The 9,804-nt window shown below is 39.3% G+C and overlaps 2 non-coding genes across 2 annotated transcripts; both read left to right on the top strand.

The window, feature by feature from the left end:
• Positions 1-8,268: 8,268 nt before the first annotated feature.
• On the top strand, positions 8,269-8,360 carry LOC142165323 (small nucleolar RNA R32/R81/Z41). The gene has a single exon (XR_012696154.1). It is a non-coding gene; the product is annotated as a small nucleolar RNA R32/R81/Z41 (small nucleolar RNA).
• Positions 8,361-8,445: 85 nt separating this feature from the next.
• LOC142165318 (small nucleolar RNA snoR31/Z110/Z27) lies at positions 8,446-8,539 on the top strand. Its single transcript, XR_012696153.1, has one exon. It is a non-coding gene; the product is annotated as a small nucleolar RNA snoR31/Z110/Z27 (small nucleolar RNA).
• The last annotated feature ends 1,265 nt before the right edge of the window (positions 8,540-9,804 follow it).

Genomic DNA, 9,804 nt, shown 5'->3' with positions numbered 1-9,804 from the left:
GGGTTGGTTGTTTCGGGTTAGTAATAGTTTTGGAGAGGTATGAGACACTTAGTCTCTTTTGAGTAAGCTTAAGTTGGAAAAGTCAACCGGATGTTAACTTATATGTAAAAGGTCTCGGATGTGAATTTTGATGGTTCGGATAGCCCCCTTAGGTAATTTTGGGCTTAAGAGCGTATTTAGAATATGGTCTGGAGGTCCGTGGTAGATTTAGGTGTGAATTGGAGAAATTAGAAATTTGCATTTTCTGGTCGGCAGTAGAAATTTTGATATCGTGGTCGGAATGGAATTCCAGAAATGGGAGTAGGTCTATTGTGTCATTTGGGACGTGTGTACAAAAGTTTAGGTCATTCGGATGAAGTTTGATATATTTTTGGATCGATTGCGAAATTTGAAAGTTTTCACGTTCTTAGACTTGAATCCGAGGTCGATTTGGTGTTTCGATGTTGTTTTGAGTGTTCCGAAGGTTGGAATAAGTTTGAACAGTTCTATATGACCTGTTGGTATATTTGGTGGAGGCCCCGAGGGCCACGATATGAATTCGGATGGCTAACGGAAGGATTTGGAATTTGGTTGAGCAACTGAACTTTGCTGCTTTTGTCATTTCCGCACTTGCGGATTGGGGACCGCAGGTGCGAGCCTCGCAGAAGCGAGATTGGGTCACATATGCAAAAAGTTGAGGAGCTGAAGAGAGCCTCCGGTGCGCACAAGGACTGCACCTGCGAAACCACAGGAGCGGGAAGCTGACCGTAGAAGCGAAAACTCCAGGGTTAAGTGAAAACCGCACATGCGATGGTTTTTCCGCAGGTGCGGCGTTGCAAAAGTGACTCTTAGACTACGGATACGGAAACTACTGGGCAGAAGGTATAAAAAAGTTTTCTTCACGAATTTTGCCAAGTTTCTCCATTTTCGAAGACGAGAATTGAGCTTGGGCAGTGATTTCTCAAGAGGGCTCAAGGTTTATCAGTTGGGTAAGCCACTTAAGCTTTATTACTTGTGTTTATGACCATTTTTCCATTGTTTAATCACGATATTAGTGGAAATTAGGGAAGAAAGTTGGGAGATTAGGGATTGAAATTGGAGAGCTTTGAGTGGGGACTTGAGGGGTCATTTGAGGTCTGATTTCGATGCTTTTGGTATGAATGGACTCGTGGGAGGATAAGGATTCTAGTGATGTGATTTTTATCGAATTTCGAGACGTGGCCCGAGGGTCGGGTTTGGCCAATTTCGGGATTTTTGAGTTAATTTGATAATTTTCGTATGGGTTTCATTCCTTTAGTGTATATTGATGATAATATACTAATTTTGGTTAGATTCGGGGCATTTGGAGGCTGAATCGAGAGGCAAGGGCGTCGCAGGCTAGAGTTTGTCTTGGCTTGAGATAAGTAACGCTTCCAAACTTGGTTCTGAGGGTTCAAAACCCCAAACTATGTGTTCTATGATTACTATTGAGGTAACGCAAATTCCAAGTGACGGGCGTGTGGGCGTGCACCGTGAGAATTGCGGCCTGGATCATTCCATGGCACCGCTTAGTAACTCTTTCTTGTTGATATTCGTGTTTCTATCATGTGATTAAGTAAATGTGGTGTAAAAACATGCTAGATATCTTATTAGGGCTTCATGCCGATATTGTTGAGACCCGAGTGGTTGTTTCTTGCTGTTATCTCACTAAATTCATTGATATTCTGTACTCAGTATTGCTCATGCATATCATTTCATGTCTCAGTCTCAGTTATTATTATTTGGCACATCATATCATTGTTTCGGGCTAGTTTCATGACATTGTGAGCACGTGCGTGTGATACTGGAGAGTGATGATTAAGTAAGGCCGAAAGCCTGATTGTAAGTGACAGTTATGGGATCGGGTTGAACACCACAGCGGTTATATTGATGATTATGATAGCGCTTGGGCTGTAGGAACCCATCTAGAGTCTATAACACACCTGCATTGAGCGCAGTTGATTATATTCAGGGATGGATCTTCCCTTGGTGTGGAGATGGATTTTCTCCATGAGGTTGGTTGGCCTGTTCCTCGGTACTGGAGACCAATGATCTGTGATGTGTATATCTTCTAGGATGGATCTTCCCTGGGCCTTGTGAGACATATACAATACTGAGTAGTTGTGAGGTTGTTATCATTGTTATTATCTGGAGATGGATCTTCTCCACAGGCTGGATTGGCTTTCCTCAATACTGAGTGACTGCTGTCAAAGATGTATATATTCCATGATGGATCTTCCCTGGGCCGTATGAGCCATATACAGTACTAAGTAGACAAGCATTTGAGATTGTGATCACATGAGGCACTCAGCATGGTGCATTCCATACAGCATGTGCACTGACATATAGATGTGGCAGAGTCTCATTTCTTTACCATGTTCATATCTGCTCTATTCCCTGTTTTGAATTGTCTATTTAGCTGAAAGCATGCCTATGTTTCTGTTTGTTATTTCTATTATCTTTGAGGAGGTTGATTTCGTCACTACCTCTCAGTCCATAGTTTGGACTTGTTACTTACTAAGTTGGTGTACTCACGTTACCCCCTACACCTTGTGTGTAGATTCAGGTATCTGGGGCTACGATAGCGGTTGCTGATCATTTCAGTCGCGGGCTTTCATTGGAGATAGCAAGGTAGCTACCTAGCGATCGCAGTCCCGCCTTTCTCCTTCCTTATCTTCCTCTTAGTGCATTTGTTGGTTATTCTCAGATTATGTTAGTCTTGTTTTATTTCGAACAATTGTAGTATTTTGCTCATGACAATTGTAGGTCTCACGGGTCATGAGCAGGTTTAGTAGAGTCTCGTGGATCGGTATGGAAACGTCTGTACTTATCTTCGGGAGGCTACAGAACCTTTAGTAAAAATTTCACACTCTTAAATTCTTGTCGTGCGAATATGTTGATTCTGGTACTAAACTTCTATTATTTTATTCTCTCACAGATGGTGAAGACACATGCTACTGGTCAGGACGGACGACCACCAGTACCACCAGTTAGGGCTACTAGAAGCCGAGGCCGTAGTAGGGGCAGGGTTGTAGCCCGCACCGCAGCTAGGGCAGCACCTGCAGATCCACCAGCCACCCTAGTTCATGATCAAGCTCCAGCGGGGGATGCTCCAGTAGTGCCATCTCAGGCACCGACTGTGCCTATTATTATTCCGGGTCTTCAGGAGACCTTGGCTCAGATTCTGACCGTGTACACCAGTCTTGCTCAGGCGATCGCAGTTTCTACTACAGCAGCTACTTCTCAGGCCGGGGGAGGCACTTAGACACCTACCGCCTGTACACCCGAGCACATTGCTCAAAGACTTCAGACACCAGAGGCACCATATGCCCGGCCGGTTGAACCTGCTCAATACTATGTGGTTTCATGCATGATGATAAGCAGCGACGATTAGAGAGGTTTGGTAGACTTCAGTCTCCGACTTTCAGTGGTAGAGAGGGCGAGTATGCCCAGGGTTTCTTAGACAAGTGTCGGAAAATTCTCCGTACAGTAGGTATTCTGGAGACTAGTGGGGTCTCATTCATTATATTTCAGTTCTCTAGAGCTGCCTTTACTTGGTGGGAGGCTTATGAGAGGCGTAGGCCTGTTGGTGCAGCACCCCTTACCTGGCAGCAGTTCTCCACTCTCTTCTTGAAGCGTGTTCGGAATGTGGTTTGGAGGTCTGTGGTAGATTTAGGTGTGAATTGGAAAAATTGAAAATTTGGCATTTTCCGGTCAGCAGTGGCAATTTTGATATCGGGGTCGGAATGAAATTCTGAAAATAGGAGTAGGTCCGTTGTATCATTTGGGATGTGTATGCAAAATTTTAGGTCATTCGGATAAGGTTTGATATGGTTTTGGATTGGTTGCGAAATTTGAAAGTTTCTAAGTTCTTAGGCTTGAATCCGAGGTCGATTTGGTGTTTCGATATTGTTTTGAGTGTTCCGAAGGTTGGAATAAGTTTGAATAATGTTATATGACTTGTTGGCATCTTTGTTGGGGCCTCGGGATGAATCCGGATGGATAACACAAGGATTTGGAATTTGATTGAGCATCTGAACTTTGCTGCTTCTGTCATTTTTGCACCTGCGGATTGGGGACCACATGTGCGAGCCTCACAAAAGCGAGATTAGGCCGCATATGCTAAGAGTTGAGGAGCTGAAGAGAACCGCAAGTGCACACAAGGACCACACCTGCGAGACCGTAGCAGCGAGAAGTTGACCGTAGAAGCGGAAACTCCGGGGTTAAGTGAAAACCACACCTACGATGGTTTTTCCACAGATGCGGCTTCGCAGAAGCGACTCTGAGACCGCAGATGCGAAAACCAGTGGACAGAAGGTATAAAAAGGTCTTCTTCTCGAATTTTGCTAAGTTTCTCCATTTTTTAAGACGGGAATTGAGCTTCGGCAGTGATTTCTCAAGAGGGATCAAGGGTTATCAGTTGGGTAAGCCACTTAAGCTTTATTACTAGTGTTTATGAACATTTTCTCATTGTTTAATCATGATATTAGTGGAAAATAGGGAAGAAAGTTGGAAGATTAGGGCTTGAAATTAGAGAGCTTTGAATGGGGATTTGAGGGGCCATTTGAGATCCGATTTCGATGCTTTTGGTATGAATGGACTCGTGGGAGGATAAGAATTCTAGTGGTGTAATTTTTATCGAATTTCGAGATGTGGGCCCAGGGGTCGGGGTTAGGGTTGGCCAATTTCGGGATTTTTAAGTTAATTTGATAATTTTCGTATGAGTTTCATTCTTTTAGCGTATATTGATGATAACATACTGATTTTGGTTAGATTCGGAGAATTTGGAGGCCGAATCGAGAGGCAAGGGCATCGCGGGCTAGAGTTTGGCTTGTCTTGAGGTAAGTAATACTTTTAAACTTGGTTCTGAGGGTTCGAATACCCGAACTATGTGTTCTATAATTACTATTGAGGTGACGCAAATGCCAAGTAATGGGCGTGTGGGCGTGCACCGTGAGAATTGCGGCCTGGATCATTCCATGGCACCACTTAGTAACTCTTTCTTGTTGATATCCGTGTTTCTATCATGTGATTAAGTAAATATGCCGTAAAAACATGCTAGATATCATGTTAGGGCTTCACGCCAATACTGTTGAGACCTGAGTGGTCGTTTCTTGATGTCATCTCATTACATTCATTGATATTCTGTACTCAGTCTTGCTCATGCATATCATATCATGTCTTAGTATCAGTTATTATTATTTGGAACATCATATCATTATTTCGGGCTAGTTTTATGTCATTGTGAGCCCGTGTATTTGAGACTGGAGAGTGATGACTGAGTGAGGCCGAGAGCCTGATTGTGAGTGACAGTTATGGGATCGGGCTGCACGCCGCAACGGTTATGTTGATGATTATGATAATGCTTGGGCTGTAGGAGCCCCTCCGGAGTTTGTAACACACCCCTAGTAAGCGCAGTTGATTATATTCAGGGATAGATCTTCCCTTGGTATGGAGATGGATCTTCTCCATGAGGCTGGTTGGCCCGTTCCTCTGTACTGGAGACCGATGGTCTGTGATGTGTATATCTTCCGGGATGGATCTTCCCTGGGCCTTGTGAGCCATATACAGTACTGAGTGGTTGTTATCATTGTTATTATCTGGAGATGGATCTTCTCCACAGGTTGGGTTGGCCTTCCTCAGTACTGAGTGACTGCTATCAGAGATGTATATATTCCGGGATGGATCTTCTTTGGGCCGTATGAGCCATATACAGTACTGAGTGGACGAGCATTTGAGATTGTGGGTACATGAGACACTCAGCATGGTGCATTCCATACAGCATGTGCACTGACATATAGATATGGCAGAGTCTCATTTCTTTACTATGTTTATATCTGCTCTATTCCCTGTTTTGAACTGTCTATTTAGCAGAAAGCATGCCTACGTTTCTGTACGTTATTTCTATTATCTTTGAGGAGGTTGAGTTCGTCATTACCTCTCAATCCATAGTTTAGACTTGTTACTTACTGAGTTGGTGTACTCACGTTACTGTCTGCACCTTGTGTGCAGATCCAGGTATCTCGGGCCACGGTAGCGGTTGCTGATCATTTCAGTCGTGGGCTTTCATTGGAGATAGCGGGGTAGCTGCCCGGCGATTGCAGTCCCGCCTTTCTCCTTCCTTATCTTCCTCTTAGTGCATTTGTTGGCTATTCTCAGACTATGTTAGTCTTATTTTATTTTGAATAGTTGTAGTATTTTGCTCATGACTTAGTGACATCCAAGGTCGGGCTGGTATTTTCCGCTTTGTTTGATTTTTACTTTATATTTTTATCGGATTTCAGTTGAAAATATGATTTTACTTAAGTTTTAAATGAAATATGGATTATTTGGAAATGAGTTGGCTAGCCTAGTTTCACAATAGGCGTCATCACGACCGGGGCGGTTTTGGGGTCATGACCGATGTAATTTTGATTTCCTCCGCGTTACGAAAAATAATGCATATTTAAGAAAATCAATTGTGTTAAGCTGGTAGCATAATTAGATAAATACTATTCGTTGAAAGACATTTGCTAAAGAATAATTCATGATGCTTAATTGTGTGAATATTAGAGTTAAATGCCAAGAGGTGTTATTATGTCAAATATCACCAGTTTCTCAAATTATACATGGGGGAGACAACTAGATTTTATCATCATACAACTATTTTTAAATTCATACAACATTCAAATTAAAAATATATATAACTACAACAGAATACAATTTTACTACACCTTTAATATATCTTCTTCTTCTTCTTCTTCTTCTTCTTCTTCTTCTTCTTCTTCTTCTTCTTCTTCTTCTTCTTCTTCTTCTTCTTCTTCTTCTTCTTCTTAGAACCAAGTCTAATCTTCACCAAGAACCCTCAAAATTGAGATATAAACTCCAAACAATATTCTTAATTGTTTGCAACAATACCCAATCCAAACAAATAATGATTTTTGAAAACCCAAATTCGAATTCAAAGCTTCATGGTAGATTAATGTTCGAATCTTCAATTCCTACGATCTGGAGGTTACTTCAATAGGTTGATTGGCAGAAGACAATTTTTAGGCTTACCTTATTGAAAGAGAAAAACGGTGAGACAGAAAGATGAAGAAAGAAAGAAAAATTGATGAGAGATGCGGCAATGAGGAAAGAGGAGAGGAGAGAAAAAAGGAAAAGGATATAACTAAATCCCATAATTCAAGGCACTAATAATGTGTTGTATATAATTTGTAAGTAATCCTTGTTTAGGGTGGATAATATACAAAACTAAGATAATTTTGGTAAATAAGTTTCAAATATTGTATAGGAAGGAAAAAATCTCTTTTATCAACATAAAATTTTATTTATTAAAGGCTTAGTGTATTTAAAATGAAGAATTAACCGAAATAGCCGCTCACCTAATCTTTTAAATTAAAAATAGCTGCCAGATGTATAATATATGTATTATTCATGTATAACACGATTAAGAACGATTCATGTTTATTAAAGGGATATTTATACAAATAGCTGTCGGGTTTACTGATTACTTTTTCTAAAAGGTATACATAGATTATACATAAATTATATATATTATACATCCGCTAGCTATTTTTAGATCAGGAGATTGGGTGGCGATTATCTAGGTTAATTCTTCTATATTAAATTGGAGGCTTAATGGCGAAAACTACATTGTATAGCCACTCCCAAAAATAATAGCCAATATATAATTTTTTTCTATATTAATACATAATATACATATAATATACATAATTAGTATATATTTTTATATATTTGGCTATCTAATGTAATTATTTTTTACTGTTCGGCTAAATTTCTAACTTGTCCTATGAAATATGAATACTACATTCTTTTCGAACTGAAGGGAAAGGAGAGTGAATAATGTTAATATTTTTCCAAATGTCTAATGTATACTATATTAGATTATGCATATATCTCCACCGGCTATTTTTAGTTTAAGCGGTTGAGTGAGTGGTTATTTGGATTAATTCTTCATGGCTAAAAATTATAATTATTTTCGATCGACCGGCCTAATGTATTAAAACTAGTATTACTAGCAGCACTTTATATTGGGCTTTAGACTTACTAGGAGTAATTGGGCTAGTTGATGTACAGAATTGTACTGGAACTGTCAAATTAAATGGGCTTCGATTTAGTTAAATCTTTATAGTTAGGGCTCCATATTCCATTCTCCGCCTCTATAAATTCATAAAAATCTAGAGTATTACAGTATTCTCAGCTCTACTCTCTTTGCCGCTGATATATTCCCGTTGTAAGTATTTTTTTTTCTCTATTTATGTCTATAGAGAATGAAAGTGATGAACTAAGGATGAGTGATGATAATTTTTCAAATGATCCATAAATATATCCTTATTCGCTACGTTCTTTCTGATTCATTCTCTATTTGGATTATTGTTTTTTTCCGCTTTTTTTTTTTTAAATTAAAAGTTTTGTTTTTTGCCTTTTATTATTTGATGCATCGTCAGTATTATATGATGAAATCAGAAAATCTTAGGACACCTTCTGACACAGTACGCCAAATGCTGTGTATGAGAATGATTTTTTAGTTTCTGATATTTGACGATGATTTTACTTAACTATCTAGCTATTTTTTGTTTACCCAAAAATTTTACAAAATCTTTTTCTAGATATTATTGTTTCAAAATAATCGGAGTTGTTAGACTTATTTTGCTAATTTTTTATGGGATTTCTTTTTGTAATAGAAAGATTTTTATTTTGGCCTTCTACCAGGATAATTAATTGAATTATGAAAGATTAATTGTTTCGGATTTAGATATTTAATTTGTTCATATTGTATACCTTACTCAGAAGTTTCGGGTTCGAGCCCTGAGTATGGATAAATTCTTGGTAGGGAGTGCTTTCCCGACCGAGGCTCTACGCTGCCCGAATCAGGATATAGTTGGGTTCCAATGCCAGTATTGAACGCCGGATCGGAAACCAATTTTTTTTTGTTGAGGGAATTGTGCTTTAACATAAACATAAGATATGTATTCCACTTTATTTTCTATTTGCTTTGACATCCAGCGGTAAAAACTTAAAAGTGTTGCATAAAATTATGTTTGTAACTTCCTTTTATTTTGCAAGCTACTGCCTCGATCTTTTTCTGGAAAATTCCCGTGGACCCGCAACCACTATTCTTCGAGTGCACATTGGCTAAAATTTTCACTATGGAATAGCTCCTAAACTATACATTAGATGTAAATCACATTAGGCACGTTGAGCTTTGTTAAGCATCGTTTGGTACGATAGCTCTAACTCAGTAGGTATCTACTTTAGAACCCGTATCAACCGTAACAAGAAAATATAGAAAATTATCGTTTTCCTTAGTGGAAGAAAAAGGTATAAAATAGTCAATTATCTTCAGATTTAGGCTTAAAGTGATCCTGTATCTCTCTTATGGAGCTTTAATGGTGCACTTACATACCAAACTTGTGTAGATTAACGTAGTAAGACTCAATTTGTTACCCTTCTTGACCAAAACTCTCGTTAATATTGGTGTTGTATGTAATTGCATATGATTAGTACTACTCTTTAATCAAAATGCTAATACAACAACGACGATCCAGTATAATCCCACAAGTGGGGTCTGGGGAGGGTAATATGTACGCAGACCTTACCCCTACCCCGAAGGGTAGAGAGACTGTTTCCAGGAGACCTCCAGCTCAAAAAGGTAATAGGAGCCGATATATTAGTACCATAAAAATGCATAATAAAATAACAGCAATATAAGAGATATGAAATACAAAATACGAAATAGATGACTGGTATAGTAAAACTAGCAGCTGCATCAATAGACGCCCAATGACATTTTGTCTAACTCCT

This window comes from Nicotiana tabacum, chromosome 1 (genome assembly GCF_000715075.1).
Source record: "Nicotiana tabacum cultivar K326 chromosome 1, ASM71507v2, whole genome shotgun sequence".
NCBI lineage: Eukaryota > Viridiplantae > Streptophyta > Magnoliopsida > Solanales > Solanaceae > Nicotiana > Nicotiana tabacum.
Note: the sequence above shows the minus strand (reverse complement) of the source record. Positions and strands in the feature narration are given on the sequence as shown.